The 16,464-nt window shown below is 48.4% G+C and overlaps 1 protein-coding gene and 1 non-coding gene across 2 annotated transcripts in view; one reads left to right on the plus strand and one right to left on the minus strand.

Moving 5' to 3' along the window:
• The window catches only part of CFAP299 (cilia and flagella associated protein 299), a 416,193-nt gene that overhangs the window by 161,091 nt on the left and 238,638 nt on the right, over positions 1-16,464 (minus strand). The window lies entirely within an intron of this gene.
• On the plus strand, positions 14,118-14,191 carry TRNAI-AAU (transfer RNA isoleucine (anticodon AAU)). The gene has a single exon. It is a non-coding gene; the product is annotated as a tRNA-Ile (tRNA).

The raw sequence follows: 16,464 nt of genomic DNA on the forward strand, positions 1-16,464 counted from the left end.
AGATGCTCAGAAAAGTATCCCACAATCACAGGGTAAGAAGGGATCACAGCGGTCATTGAGGCTAACCCCCTGCCAAGATTTGGTTGTGTCTAACCATCCAAGGCAGAGAGATATCCAGTCTGTTTCTGAAAACCACTACTGAAGGAGCTTCCATGATTTCCCTAGGCAGTTTGTTCCATTGTCTAGGTTGTCCTACTGTTCTTTATAGACAGGAATTTCTTTTTGAGATTTAATTTAAATCTGCTATGCTGTAGTCTTAACTGACTGCCTCTTGCCTTGCCCTTTGTGGCAAGAGAGAGAGAAAGAGAGAGAACAGATTTTCTCCATATTTTTATGGCAGCCTGTCAAGTATTTGATGACTGCAATCATGTTCTCCCTTAATCTCCTCTTCTCCAAACTAAGCACACCCTGTTCCTTCAGCCTTTGCTCAGATGGCTTGTATTCCACTCCTTTAGTCATATCTGTCACTTGCCTCTGGATCCTTTCCAGTTTCTCTATATTCTTGCGATATATTGGAGGCCAAAATTAGACACTGTATTCCAGATGAGGCCTAATCAGTGCTGAGTCAAGTAGTATTATCACCTCCCCTGACTTGCATGCTATACCTTTATTAGTGGAGCCCAAAACTGCATTTGCCTTTTTATTTTTTTGCAACAGCATCACATTGTTGACACATGTTGAAGTTGTCATCCACCACAACTCCCAGACCTTTCTCTGCACTTCTGCTGCCAAACCAGTTAACTCTCCATTCTGTATTTGTGTATTCTCCCTACTACACACCTTCATAAATTCAGCAACCATTTCAAATTGTAAGCCTAGAGCATTTACAAAACTTTGTGTTCAAGGAGCGTAGGCTATCAGATGAGTCTCTCATGCTCCTGCATTGTGCCATTTCATTTATTTTATTTTAATTCTTCCCTCCTGGAATTAACTATTACGCCGCATTATGGAAAGGGACAAAGATTATGTAGAAAGTTATAATGACATATTAAATGATGCTAATGCTCATTTTGGCTGATTCGTTAAACCACCTACATTCAGCAAAGTTCTTAACCACGTGCTTAACGTTAAATGAATGCTTAACATTAATTTCAGTTGATTTCTATGGGACTTCAGCTCATGCATAGGTAACACCTTGGTTCAGTAAAGCACTTAAAGTGTTTGCATAGCTATGATGAGCAACTAATGGCCTTTGAGAAAAATCTTGGAGTCTGAACATAGCTTGAATAATCAGAATCAGGAAGGAATCCTCTCCTTAGGGTTATTCACAGTTGTGTCCCCTTCCAATTGTGTATGTGTATATAGCTACATCTACACTAGGATGCTACATCGACATAGCTTATTTTGATGTAACGAAATCGAAATAAGCTATTTCGACGACTAGCGTCCACACATCATCCAGGGCTGGTGCCGTTGACGTTCAATGTCGATGTTGGACAGCACTACATTGAAATAGGCACTGCAGGGGAGCATCTACACACAAAAGCGGCCCAAATCGAAATAAGGGTGCCAGGAACAGCTGCAGACAGGGTCACAGGGTGGACTAGCACTTGCAGGGCAACAGCAAGCCGCTCCCTTAAAGGGCCACTCCCAGACACACTCAGCCTGCACAGCACACAGTCTGCAGAGCCACAAGCACGCACACACCGTGAAGCACCATGGACCCCAAGCAGCAGCAGCAGCAGCAGCAGCAGCCAGAGGCCCACACACCCGCCCCTGGAGGACCAGTGGCTGTCCTGCTCAGTGCAATACAGGAGGCAGCTGACCATCTTTTATTTGAGGAAGATGAGCTGCCCCCAGGGGATGAGGAAGCAGCCCCAGACCTTCCTGCCCTCCCAGCCCCCCCTACCCCCCCCTCCGCACACGCCGCCGGCTATGGAGATACCCCACGAGCACGGACTGGTGGGAGGGCTGGTGCTCGGCGAGTGGGACAACGACCGCTGGCTCCGGAACTTCCAAATGAGCCGGCAGACATTCCTGGAGCTCTGCCACTGGCTCACCCCTGCCTTACGGCACCAGGACACCCCCATGCAATGTGCCCTCACTGTAGAGAAACGGGTTGGCTTCGCAGTCTGGAAGCTGGCCACTCCAGACAGCTACCGATCCGTACGGCAGCAGTTCGGCATGAGCAAGGCCACTGTCGGGGCTGTCCTCATGGAGGTAAGAGGACCCGGGGGAGCGGGGGGAGCCCGGGGGGGCAGGGCCAGACACACCCTGCACAGCCCTCACCGGTGCTCACTCATGGTCCTTCCCCTGCAGGTCGTCCGCGCAATCAATGCTCTGCTCCTCCACAGCCTCGTGCGGCTTGGGGACACGGATGCTGCCATCGCAGGGTTTGCCAGCCTGGGCTTCCCAAATTGCTTTGTTTGGGGCTCTAGATGGGACCATATCCCCATCCATGCCCCAGAGCACAGCGGAGGATGCTTCCTCAATAGGAAGGGATACCATTCCGTGGTCCTCCAGGCCTTGGTGGACAGCTGGGGCCGCCTCTTGGACTTTTATGTTGGCTGGCCTGGCAGCACCCACGACACCCGGGTGTTCAGAAATTCGGGCCTGTGCCGCCGGCTGGAGGTGGGGACCTACATCCCCCAGCGGGAGATCCCTGTGGGGGACACCACCATGCTCCTCTGCCTTGTCGCAGACGCGGCGTACCCACTCCAGCCGTGGCTCATGCACCCCTACATGGGCCATGTCACAGCCAGCCAGGAGCAGTTCAACACGCGCTTCAACCATGCGCACCAGGTGGTCGAGCGCACTTTCAGCCGCCTCAAAGGGCGCTGGAGGTGTCTCCTCACCCGCGTGGATGCAGGCCTCACCAACATCTCCCAGGCTGTAGGCACATGCAGCGCACTCCACAACCTGGTGGAGAGCAAGGGAGAGGCCTTCTTCCTGGGCTGGGCTGTGGAGGCTGGCAGGGCCGACGTCCAGCCACCCGCTGCCCCCAGTCGCCAGGTCAACCCTGAGGGGATCCGAGTCCGGGAGGCCCTGCGGGCCCATTTTTACCAGGCTGTGGGGTGAACACTGGCACGGCCAGCTGCAGGTGAGTCACCCACTGCACCCCCGCATCCTCCACAACACTCCCTGCCCCCACGCTCACACCACAGAGAACCCGAGAGCACACCCCCCCCACACTTCTGTGCAATTGTTGGAATTTTTTTTTTAAACAAAACCATGCAACCTGTATTAATTATTAAAAGGACAAGGGGGGAACTACGTACATGGGGGGGCAGGTACAAAACAGGGGTAGAACAAAAACTATTTACAACGATGGGTGGAATATATCCAAAGGAGGGGGTCTTCGGGGGCAATGTCCTCGGCCACACACCCCCTATTGTCCTGCGCCTGGTGTGGGGGGGCACAACCCACGTCTCGGCCAGAGGCCCTGTTGAGGCTGGGTGGGGGCTGGGAGAACCAGCAGATAGGGCCAGGCGGTGTCCAGAGGCCCATGGTCCCCCTTGGCGGCAAGCCCCAGGACGGCGGATGGTGGAGGGATGGCAGGCGGAGTGGCAGGCTGAGCGGCAGGGGGGACCAAGTGCCACACGATGTCCTCGAAGGTGCGCATGAAGGCCCCCCAAGCCTCCTGGCGCCAGGCCAGCGCTCACTCCTGGAGATCGAGCCGCTGCTCCTCCACCAGCAGGCACTGCTCGGACACCTCCAGCTGACGCCGGAGGGTGGAGAGCAGCTGGGGGTCTGTGGATGGCCGCGGATGGCTCCGCCGCTGTTGGGCTCGTCCTGGGGCTGGTCCGTGCTCTGCCGAGGGGCTGGCCTGGTGGGATGGCCCCGGTGGGCTGTCCGGGACCACAGACACCGTGCCGGTGCTCTCCGGGCCCTCCGATGGTGCAGATGTGGAACAGAGGGGGGAAGAAGAGTGGAGACAGCCGTTAGTCTGGGTCCTGACCTGTGGCCCTTGTTCCCCCACCCCTCTGCTGCTCATTCCCCATCCCCGTCCCCCGGAGATGCTGCTGCTGATGATGGGTGTCCAACCCCCACCCACGGGGGACCCTAGGTTCCGCTCTCCCCATCCCCAGGGATGGGGCATGGTGCTGTCCTGCTGGGGGGCAGGGGCTGATGGACTCTTCTGAGGGACATGCCACTGCTGTCCTCAGGGCCATGGTCATCTGGGTGTGTGGAGGGCCCTGGTCATGTCTCTTGTCCCCGCACCTTAACCCTGGGGGTGTGCACCAGGGGGGTACATACCTGACAGTCCGCTCCCATGGTTGGGGGACACCCATCGGGCAGATGCCCTGCTGGAGCTGTGGGAGGGGAGGGCGATTTGGAGCCCCCCGTCGCTGGAGGACTCCTCCTCCTCCTCCGGTGTCCTGGGATGGGCTCCTGGGGGGGCCCCTGGGGTGCAGGGCTGGCCTCCAGGGTGGACTCCATCTCTGGGGCCTGCTGGGGCTCGTTGCCCGAGGTGTCAAGGGTGGCTGGGGGGAAGGAGGTGTACCGGGGGCCCAGGATGGCCCTGAGCTCCCTGTAAAATGGGCAAGCGGCGGGGGCGGCCCCAGATTGGCTGGCCGTGTCCCAGGCCCAGGTGTAACCCTGCCGCAGGTCCTTTACCTTACTCCTGACGTGGTCAGGAGTGCAGGCAGGGTGACCCCGGGCAGCCAGGCCCTCGGCCAGCTGAGCGAACACATCCACATTCCGCCTCTTGCTCCCCATTACCTGGAGCACCTCCTCCTCGCCCCAGAGCCCCAGCAGGTCCTGGATCTCAGCCTCCGTCCAGGAGGGGCCCCGCTGCCTCTTCCCCTGCTGGCTGGCAGGCTGGGAGCCCTGGGTCCCCTGGGGGAGGGTGTCCTGTGGGTGCTTGGGGGGCTGGCTAGATGCCATGGGTGCTGGGTGTTGGGCTGGGGCTGGTGAGGATGTGCAGGCTGGGCACATGGCAGTGCCGCTGCCTGCATGTGCTCTCAGCTTCCTGCACAGGAACTCGGGGCGGGGGGAGCTTTAAGGGGCTGCTGCATGCGGCGACCATAGAGCTCAGGGGCTGGAGAGAGTGTCTCTCAACCGCTCAGCTGATGGCCACCATGGAGGACCCTGCTATTTCGATGTTGCGGGACGCGGATCGTCTACACGTGCCCTACTTCGACGTTCAACGCCGAAGTAGGGCGCTATTCCCATCTCCTAATGAGGATAGTGACTTCGACGTCTCACCGCCTTACGTCGATTTCAACTTCGAAATAGCGCTCGGCACATGTAGACACAGCAGGCACTATTTCGAAGTTGGCACGGCTATTTCGAAATAGCCAGCTAGTGTAGCCACGGCTTATAGGATGCATCAACACACAGATCCCTTGGCCCCTCCCGATTCACTTCTCCAAACTCTGGGAGTTTGGAAGGGACACCATTCTGTTACACTCTGTTGAGGATAGGATTAGGACTCAGCTGCCATATGGTTGTTTGATTTCATCCATGGCCTTCATGGGTGGATGACACTTTACAGAGAACATCTGGGAAGAAGCTACTTAGCAGGGAACTCTGCTACTGAGGTAATACTCAGGAACTCTGTAGTGAGATTACACCAATATTGACAAAGAGAATACTCGTGTAACAGATCTCCAGTGCAAAGAATTTGAAAGCAAAAAATTGCAACAGGAGGACACTGAAAATTTTTAGGGATAAATTCTTTGGGGGCAGGGTTTGCCAATTTGTTTGGAATGTGCTATCACCCCTTTGATCCAGTGTTTTTCTCCAGGGACTATGAGATTTGCCAGGCAAATACCATAATAGAAATGAAAATTAAGTTTGATTTTAATTTAAAAAAGAAAAGACTAACAAGCTAGTCCTCGTATCAGGATCCATATAGGGTAGGTGGGTGTCAGGAAGGCTAAACAAACAAGGGGAAGAGAAAATTACGGGAAATAGTAAAGTGGATCACAATCTGTAAGTAATATTTGACCCTTTATTAATTGATTTGATAGAAAATGAGACCCACCTGAGATGTGAGGTTCTGCCCATCAGACAACCTACCTCATCTTGCTCAACACACCTCTATTTCCCTTTTAGCTATACTGGTTGTGAGATCTGATAACAGTTTTACATTAGAGTTTTGCCCAAGCATGAACATTTGAGTCATTAGAACACAATTATTGGAAGATCCTGGACTTAGCATGGATGTAGAAGAGGTGTGATTTCATGTTTGGGTTTTGGCAACGCGTCCTAACCAGCAAAAATGTCTAGCCTCCATGGGAGCAATGAAATGTCTGGCTCCTAAATCAGACTTCAGCTCAGCAGTAGTCACACCATGTAAGCCCTAAAAAGTTCAGCTGCCAAGACCATGGAAATCAGACTTTTGTGTTTGCTTAGTGTCCTAAAGAAAAGAATGCATTTGTTCTGCACTTATGGTGGAACTGAATGATGGGTTCACTCCCTCCTCACCCTCATAATACGACAGTCCCTAGAGAAGGGAACTAAGTCAAACAAGCAGCAGACCAGGCAGCAAGAACAATGTGAAAAACATATTTTGAAAAAAAAAAATCCACATTTCAGGCCACTTTGGGCAGTTTGTGAATAACTTGTATGTAAGGTATTTTTCTCCCCCACTCCAGGGGGTCATGTGGAAATGATAATAAGCAACAAATCTTTTTAAAAAGCTGAGATTTGTGCATTTGGCCATTATCAATTTCCATCCTAAAATATCGATTAAATACCATTCCCTTTTGGCAAACAACAATTCACTCCCCTAGCCAGCATACAGAAACTGGCAACTCCACTATACACCTGTTATTATGCATTACAATGAAATTAAAATATTTAAAGAATTTGGCAGTCTCTGCTTTTGAAACTATGCTGATAGTTGTAATTGTGAACTGCATAGATCTAGGCTCTTCCTGCTTGCTAGAAAAATATCACTGTGTATAAAACTACTGGTGGCCAGCAGCTGGCCTTTCAAGATAAGAATCAAAAACACACACTTTTTGACATCTGCTCAGATGGCCTGGGTGTGGATCCTCTTGTTATTTGGTAGACGCAAGAGGAAAAGAGCTGAAGAATGCCTCCCTTGCAAGACATATGAATTGACCTCAATGGGTGAAATATAGAGCACTATTTATTCAGGTGCAATAATAGAAAACTTTGTGGGCTGCCTGTTCTGCAATGATAAAACAAAGCAGAATCCAAAGAATGTACTCCATGTGTAACTTCCAGAGCTCCACTGTAAGCGCACTGTATTAGCAAGATTAAGTGATAGCATGAAGCAAAATTATCATCAGCTGGGGCCGTTGAGGGTAGAATTGGAGCAGCTTTTCAAAATGGAGACTTTTTATGGTGCTACAGAGTGTTACTGGAAGAGAGGGAATAACACAGGGATAAAATGGGGGAAGGGCTGTTTCCCTAAAGTACTTAAGTCCCTTCTTTTCATGTGAAAATAAATATGGAGATAACCAGCTCATAGAGCTGGAAGGGACCTTGGGAGGTCATCTAGTCCAGTCCCCTGCCCTCTTGGCAGGACCAAGCACCATCTAAGACATTTTTTTTAAATCTATTTGCCCCAGACCCCTAAATGGCCTCCTCCAGGAGCAAATTTGCAATCCTGGGTTTAGCAGGCCAATGCTCAAACCACCGAGCTATAAATGGTACAGAGGGGTAATAAAATGGCCATTTATAGCACATCTTCTGTCATTATGAGCTGGTTGTAATATTATTTTATAAACAAGCTATAAACTGTGTCCAGTGGCCACAACGTGTACTTAATTAACGTGGGTGCTTTTCATTTAATGATCATGCAATCATTTAGTTTCACAGGGCCAATCTGATAGCTAATGTGTGAGGAAAGAGTTCAGCATGGACTGAAAAGTATTTCTAACTGTCAGGAATGGAGTGCCACACAAACAAGTATAGATAGCTCCTCTCAATATCAGTTCAAAATTATTCTAAGGTCAAATCCTAACATGGAGACGACTTCACCGCTATAAAACTGATTCTTATTTTGATTAAGCAATTATTTGCTTGTGTTGTGATCACGGGGCAGGAAATAGGAGTGCGGGGGTGGTGCTATAGTACTGCCAGGTTTTGCACCCAGCTGCCCAGGACCCACTTTCACTGCTGACCCATGGCTCGTTCTGCCACTCCTGGGATCCCTCTGTCCCTGCCCCACCAAGGTCTCGCTGTCTGCCATCACCAGCAAGTGTGTCATTTTGGGAGTGCAGGGAGGCTGCAGCTGTGAGTACCAGGATGCTGCCTGCTCTTCCTGCTGTTCCCCTGACTATCAGGGAGTGAGGGGAAAGTACACAGCTTGCATGCGTGCCTCTCAGACCCACCTGGTGAGGGCAAGGGGCAGAGGAGTCATTCACACAAGCTCTGTACTTTTCCCTCACTCCCTAATGAGGATGCAATGGCCCCCTCACCTGCCATCCCGAAATGCTGCTCCCGTGAGCCTGCAAGCTCTGCAGTTCACCACCAGCCCTGGAGACTCTGCTGCTACTTGGGGTCCTACCACCAGTCTGGGGCTCTGCAGCTGCCACTATCTGTGGCTAGTGTTGCCAACTCTCCCACACCAGATGTTATTTGCAGCAACGGCATCCAGTCTGGCACAGCTGGCAACCTTATAAGTGACACCAACCTGGGGTGATGAATTGAACAAAACTAATGGGTGAGCCACAATTCAACCACCCCACCCCAAAATATTTCCAGCCCTGCTGGTTCTGATACTGCAGAACTGCTGGTGTTTATAACATTAGTGTGGTTATTTTAAGCCCTTCCACATATTGAATAACAACCTGGACATTTTAAGAGAAAACACCAAATGAATGGGTAGCTTCCAGATGAAGCATTAGTTGTTTTACAAGCAATACACAAGCTGGATCTAATATGAGAATGTCCTTAGGGAATTAAATTCTGTCATGTGAGTTCAGCAGTTTATTACAGCTTGGGCCTGCAGACGGGCTAACTTGTGCTGGGCACATTTCAGGGGAACAGAGGGAGCAAAGGTGACTTCATGCCTTCCTCCTATACCCCGACTTCTGGGACCCTCCCATTACACAAACTGGAGCACCCTGTGGGCCATTCTAAGTTACACTGGTTATTAATGGCCCCCAAAGGGCTGCTGTGGAAGCCAGGGATCACTGAAGTACAGAAGTACTCCATCCCTGTGCCTCTTTTCCAAGCCATGACACGGACATGCACCTTTCACCAGGCTCCTCAGGATGTTTCCCCAAATAAAATATCAGCAGACTCTCACAGAACCCGGCCAAGAGACCCACCTGACAGACTGTGCAGGATTAACAGAAAACAGTCCACAAGGGCTGCGTCTACACGTGCACGCTACTTCGAAGTAGCGGCAGTAACTTCGAAATAGCGCCCGTCACGTCTACACATGTTGGGCGCTATTTCGAAGTTGAAATCGACGTTAGGCGGCGAGACGTCGAAGTCGCTAACCCCATGAGCGGATGGGAATAGCGCCCTACTTCGACGTTCAACATCGAAGTAGGGACGTGTAGACGATCCGCGTCCCGCAACATCGAAATAGCGGGGTCCTCCATGGCGGCCATCAGCTGGGGGGTTGAGAGATACTCTCTCTCCAGCCCTTGCGGGGCTCTGTGGTCACCGTGGGCAGCAGCCCTTAGCCCAGGGCTTCTGGCTGCTGCTGCTGCAGCTGGGGGTCCGTGCTGCATATACAGGGTCTGCAACTAGTTGTTGGCTCTGTGTATCTTGCACTGTTTAATGAAAGTGTGTCTGGGAGGGGCCCTTTAAGGGAGCGACTTGCTGTTGAGTCCGCCCCGTGACCCTGTCTGCAGCCGTGCCTGGCTCCCTTATTTCGATGTGTGCTACTTTGGCGTGTAGACGTTCCCTCGCTGCGCCTATTTCGATGTTGGGGCTGAGCAACGTCGAAGTTGAACATCGACGTTGCCAGCCCTGGAGGACGTGTAGACGTTATTCATCGAAATAGCCTATTTCGATGTCGCAACATCGAAATAAGCTATTTCGAAGTTGGGTGCACGTGTAGACGTAGCCAAGGTGACCAAGCAATATAGAGGATTACGCAGAATGAGAAAAAATAGCCTAGCTATTTAAGACGGCCCGAGTAGTCAGTATAACCTGATAAATCGAGGGCCAAGGTAAGCTAGATGCTTATTTCCCTTCTAGAAATACTTAGGCTAGGGCTACAATGGAGCCATACCTTGAAATAACTTACATAATTTGCAGAGCTTTGCTGGTTAGGTGGTGGTTGGTTGCTTTAGCTGGTCTTTTGTTAACCCACAGGAAACATTGCTTTGAGCAAGCTGCATGGGGGGTGGAGGGCCGGGACTGAGCACCCGCCCCATCTGTTGATGAAAATCAGCTCATGTGCCACTCTTGGCACCTGTGCCAGGGGTTGCTGACCCCTGCTTTAGAGCAATATTCATCTTCCTTTTTCTTTTCCAGGGCCAAGTGTTGTCTCGTCTCTCCACTCACAGCTCATTAGGGTATGTGTTTTGTCGGGGAGAGGAAAGGATCGTTGTGAGAGACCATTCCTTCTCTCCTGACTGCTGCTTTTTCAGGAATAAAGCTCATTCCCCCTTTCATTTCATTTCTCCCAATTGAGGAGAAACAAGACCCAGAAAGTCTGATCCTGTGAACCTTAAAATCTGCCACCCTTATTTCGAATTGAGTGTAAGAGCCAAATTCATTCCTGGAAAAACTGAGCATGATTCCACTAAAAGCAATGACTTCGGATGGAAAAATCTGGCCCCAAATGACCGGGAAAAAGGGTTAGCATATTAGATGTGAATAAATAAAAGGAAAAGTAAAGATGTGATATTTTTATCAGCTGTTTTCCAAATTAACTTTTAAATAGGTGGAAAACCAAACTAGAAAGTGACGCTCAACATTATAGGGCCAAACTGCCCTCTGAGTTGCAGCTGTAGGCCCCATTGAACTCCGTGGGGTGCACGGGTGTAGCTGAGAGAAGAATTTCACTTAATGGCTCTAGCTGAGTGCATAACTAAGGCATCAACATTTTGATCTGAGATCCTTTTGTGAAAAATACTGTTTGGCCAACATCTGTTTTTCTAGAAACGTTAGAACATAAGCTAGCAAGTTATGCATGCCTTTGTTCCGCTATATATTTACCCTGGACATTTCAACTCACTTTTGCAGATCTCATTTTTAGTGAGGTCCAGCTTTTCCATTTTCTTTTCTTTCATGAGCAAATGCTGGTATTGGTAACTGCTGAATTAACAGCCTAGTAGAACCAACTCCTCTATCTGCAGTTGTACAATACCTCACAAACTTACTTCACTCCAGGTATCTCCAGGGAGGTCTTTGAACTGTTTAGTTCTTTGCTGAGACTCAAAGACAATATTGAGTGTGAACTGTGCTATGTTTTCCTGTGGAGAACCTGTCAACTGAGATATCTAAATATTTCACATAGGGCACTGAGATGGATATGTAACTGACCAGAAATAGTTCTTTGAGTAGTTACATAATTAGGAAGCAAGCCCTAAACTCCTCAGGTGCACATGTAAACTGAGCATGAAAACTGGTAGGATCTAGAGAAAATGAAAATTACGGTGGTGCATACATTATTTCATGGATTGGAATGTTATATAGTCTCAGATAAACAGGTTCTACAATAGAATACACACCCCTGTTGGCATTATATGCAATATTTACTGGAATGAACAGCAAAGTTTATTCTTAATTTGGCAACAGCTCAGAGCTCTTTTCACAAATAAGTTGCATACTCTGGCTACTCTCTGTGAACTGCAGAGTCTGAGGGAAAATACTAGCAGAAGAGGTTCCCAGACATCAGTCCACAAAGATCATTGAGCCTCCTGACTTCGTGCCACCAGGTAAGCAGTTTTCAGAGAAAGTAGTATCGTAACTACTCTCCAAAATGATAAGACGGTGGTTCCATTAAAGTGGTAAGTATTAGCCACAAGTCCCAAGAAATTGATGGTCAAAGGTAGAAGTTGCGAATCAACTGTTTTGGAAATCTTTATATTTGAATACATAAGTTCCACGAACAGGGACATGACAAACTGATACCTTGATCATATTGAATGAAGGCTAACTAAATAGCAAGAAACACAGAAAAGGAGACAAAACAGACATCAAAACATTCCTGATCCACAAACCAGTTAGTATACATTTTAATGGAGTGGGCCATTCTGTTAATGACTTAAGTGTTTGCATCTTATTGAAGAAGAATTTTCCGTCTGCTTTAGAAAGAGAAGCTGCTGAACTCTCTTTCATATTCAAATTCAACACATTAACATGTGGTTTGAACCGGGGTACAGATTTACTGGGACATTATAAGGGCTCTTTGGCATACTTGGCTTAATCTAATTCTTGACTCCCCCCCCCCGCCTCTGCTCTCTGATTTGCTCACCTTGATAATTTTTTTCTGATTTGTCAACTTTGATTACTGTTTTTGGTTCTCTGTGCCTTAAATGTTGAGTCTGTTCTGGTCTGGCTATGGTCTGAAGAAGTGGGTCTGTCCCACGAAAGCTCACCTAATAAATTATTTTGTTAGTATTTAAAGTGCTACTTGACTGCTTGTTTGTTTTGATTGTATATAGACTAGCACAGCTCCCTCTCTGTTACTATTCAGAAAAGGAGAAGTAGAGGCAAAAACTAAAGTAAAATTATGTAGACTAGTAAAAAAATACTTCCCACTTTTCTGCCTGCTCCATCTTATGAAAGGTTTGTGTGACAAAAATAAAATTTGTTAAACTCTGGAAATGAAGCACAAATATGTTAATTTATCATGACTGACACAGCATACTACAGATATTTTCAATACAGATGGACGTCAGGACCATGTTTTTGAGATAGATATTGTGGAAAAGTTGGCCATGAACTGAATGTTCCACTGTCAGAGCTAAGAGATATATATGTAGGAACAGATGATCTCAGCTGTGAACTTTCAACAGCATGTGGGCCTTGTCCTGCCTTATCGTTTGGCTCACTATGACAAGATAGGAAATTCAAAGAAAGCACACAGGAAACATCATGCTCAAATCACAGAAAAGGAATGTGTCAGGGAACCAAAGAGTCTTTTCTATGGGGCTCATATTTTTACACTTACCATCAGATTCTGATTCCATTTACATTGTTGTGAATCCAAATCAACTCCACTGGATCGTGTAAGCGAGATCAGAATCTGACCCAGATGTACTATTTTGGAGCAAACAGATTACACTTGTTACTCGTTTTCACAAGACTAACTGCAAAATTAAGTCTTTCATTGACCATTCAGGTTGGATACTGTAAGTCTGAGTTAAGCCATACACACAAATATTGTCTTTGCCCAGATGATGAAAATATACAGGCACAAAATGCTGAAAACATGACTTCTAGAGTCTTTCTAGAACTGAAGACTTGAATGTTTTCATCCCTTCTAATTGATAAACATGCTACAGTAGCATTATCAGAATCTGAGTTACTTTCTCTTTCACAGGAGGAAGAAATAGATTGATACAAAGCTTGGTTTCTAAAATTTCCAAAGTCCTTTCATGGTCCAATGAGCTACAGGTTAAATCTCTCTCATCTGGCACCCTTGGGATCTCACCAGTGCCTAACGAAAGAATTTGCTAAACTATGGGAGGTCAATATTGTCTAGCAGTATTACCAACACTTCCACTGCTCACTGGGCTCTTAGAAGACACTTATGGGATAAATTACAGCTAAATAACAGCACAGACAACTGAAAGCCAAGACTGGTGGCTGTAAACAAACTTTATGGGATCACAGGAAACTTGGCCACACTCATGATAAGTTGTTATCCGGCTAACTAAAATCATGCCAGATTATGGATGTTGCTGGACGAGAGTGTGCTGGACTCAAGAGGTTCAACCTGTTGATGTATTCTCCCAACTGTTCCCAAGTCTTCTCTCACAATTAAAAGACTGAAGAAATGAAAGGCATTTTTGTGTGTTCTCCTTTATCCTGATACAGCTAGGTGTTGTGGAAGACCAGACATTTTTAGTTATGATAACGTTCATTGTCATAGCACTGGGCAATAGGGCTAGTGTCAGTGCCAAAGGCACACTATGGCCAAAAAAGACATGCTTCACTAACTTCTGGCTTTCAGGTGCCAATCACTGTTATTTTCTTCCTGGCAGCCTCAGGAAATGGCTCCAAGAATTGCTGAGATGATCATAGCAGGGAAATTATAGCAGGCCAAACACATACAAATAACTGGCCAGCTAGCTCAGTTGGTCAGAGCATGGTGCTAATAATGCCAAGGTCATGGGTTCAAGCCCCATGCTGGCCACAGGCAGGTCTTTTCTACTGGGTCTGGAAATTAATGCAACCCAGGGTACTAAGGGAATTGGCAGAGGTCATAGTTGAACCTTTGGCCATTATCCTTGAAGACTCTTGGAAATCGGGGGAGATACCCGATGACTGGAAGAAGGCAAATTTCGTGCCCATCTTTAAAAAAGGAAAGAAGGACAATCCAGGGAACTATAGACCCGTCAGCCTTACCTCAATCCCTGGGAAAATAATGGAGGGAATCCTCAAGGAATCCATTTTGAATCACTTGGAAGAGGGGAAAGTGATCAAAAGTAGCCAACATGGATTCACCAGGGGCAAGTCCTGCTTCACCGATCTGATCAACTTCTATGACGACGTAACAAGCTCTGTGGACATGAGGAAGTCAGTGGATGTGATATACCTTGACTTCAGCAAGGCTTTTGATACAGTCTCCCACAACATTCTTGTCCATAAGTTAAGGAAATATGGATTGGATCCTTGGACTATAAGCTGGCTTGATGGGCGGGCCCAATGGGTAGTGGTCAATGGCTCAATATCTGGATGGCAGTCTATTTCAAGCGTAGTGCCGTAAGGTTTGGTTCTGGGGCCGGTGTTATTCAACATCTTTATTAATGACCTGGATGAGGGACTGGGTTGCACCCTCAGCAAGTTTGCAGATGACACAAAACTAGGCGGAGAGGTAGATACATTGGAGGGTAGAGAGAGAATCCAGAGGAACCTGGATAAATTGGAGGACTGGGCCAAAAGAAATCTGATGAGGTTCAATAGGGAGAAGTGTAGAGTCTTGCACCTGGGGTGGAAGAATCCCAAACATTGTTACAGACTGGGGACCGACTGGCTCAGCAGCAGTAGGATGGAAAGGGACCTAGGGGTTATGGTGGATGAAAGGCTGGATATGAGTAAACAGTGTGCCCTTGTAGCCAAGAAAGCTAACGGCATACTGGGGTGCATTAGGAGGAGCATTTCGAGCAGATCTAGGGAACTAGTTATTCCTCTTTATTCGGTACTGGTGAGGCCACATCTGGAATATTGTGTCCAGTTTTAGGCCCCCCAGTATAAAAAAGATGTGGATTTGCTAGAGCAGGTTCAGCGAAGGGCAACAAAAATGATTAAGGGTCTGGAGCGCAAGACCTATGAGGATAGGCTGAGGGATTTGGGCTTGTTTCGTTTACAGAAGAGAAGACTTAGAGGTGATTTAATAGCAGCCTTCAACTTCCTGAAGGGGAGCTCTAAAGAGGAGGGTGAGAAATTGTTCTCAGTGGTGTCAGATGGCAGAACAAGGAGTAATGGTCAGAAGCTGAAGAGGGAAAGGTGTAGGTTAGATATTAGGAAAAACTTCTTCACCAGGAGGGTGGTGAAACATTGGAATGCGTTGCCTAGAGAGGTGGTGGATTCTCCATCCCTTGAGGTTTTTAAGTCCCAGCTGGACAAGGTCCTGGCTGGGATGACTTAGTGGGGGTTGATCCTGCTTGAAGCAGGGGGCTGGACGAGATGACCTCCTGAGGTCCCTTCCAGCCCTATGATTCTGTGATTGGATGCTGTAGTTGGCAATGATTATCTTCACTGTGGCTTGGAGAACAAGATTTCCTTCTGATGAAATGAGTGTGACAGAGAAAGTTCTGACTATGTTGTTGATGGCAGTATGGGGGAAATAAAAAGAGTTGGAACCACAACCCTGAACTGGATGCATGAGGAAGCATGTGACCTGTTCATATGATCATCCAGAGGGTTCTGCCACTGATGCCAAAAGTGTGTATGTGCACATCTGAGCAGAGATGTCTGTTACAGGGATTACAGCGGGGGCACTACCCATGTGCCCCTACCCAACCCCTTCCCAGTCTATGGTGCTCCCCTACCACCACTTCCACTGCCTTGCCCCTCCCCTCCTACCAGTGCTCCTCCCACATCCCGTCTCTTCCTGCAGAAGTGCCGCACGACTTCCAGTGAGTGCAGGGCAGTTCCCCGTCTCCCTTGGAGCAGCCTGGCCTGAGAGCAGCATGAGCTATGAATCTCATTGCTGCTGTCAGGCTGTGCCACTTGGAGGGGAGAGGCAGGACTACCCCGCACACACTGAAAGTGGCACACACTAGCTGTGTCTACACGTGCACGCTACTTTGAAGTAGCGGCACTAACTTCGAAATAGCGCCCGTCGCGGCTACATGCGTCGGGCGCTATTTCAAAGTTAACTTTGACGTTAGGCGGTGAGATGTTGAAGTCGCTAACCTCATGAGGGGATAGGAATAGCGCCCTACTTCGACATTCAACATCGAA

The sequence above is a fragment of the Carettochelys insculpta genome, chromosome 4 (assembly GCF_033958435.1).
Source record: "Carettochelys insculpta isolate YL-2023 chromosome 4, ASM3395843v1, whole genome shotgun sequence".
NCBI lineage: Eukaryota > Metazoa > Chordata > Testudines > Carettochelyidae > Carettochelys > Carettochelys insculpta.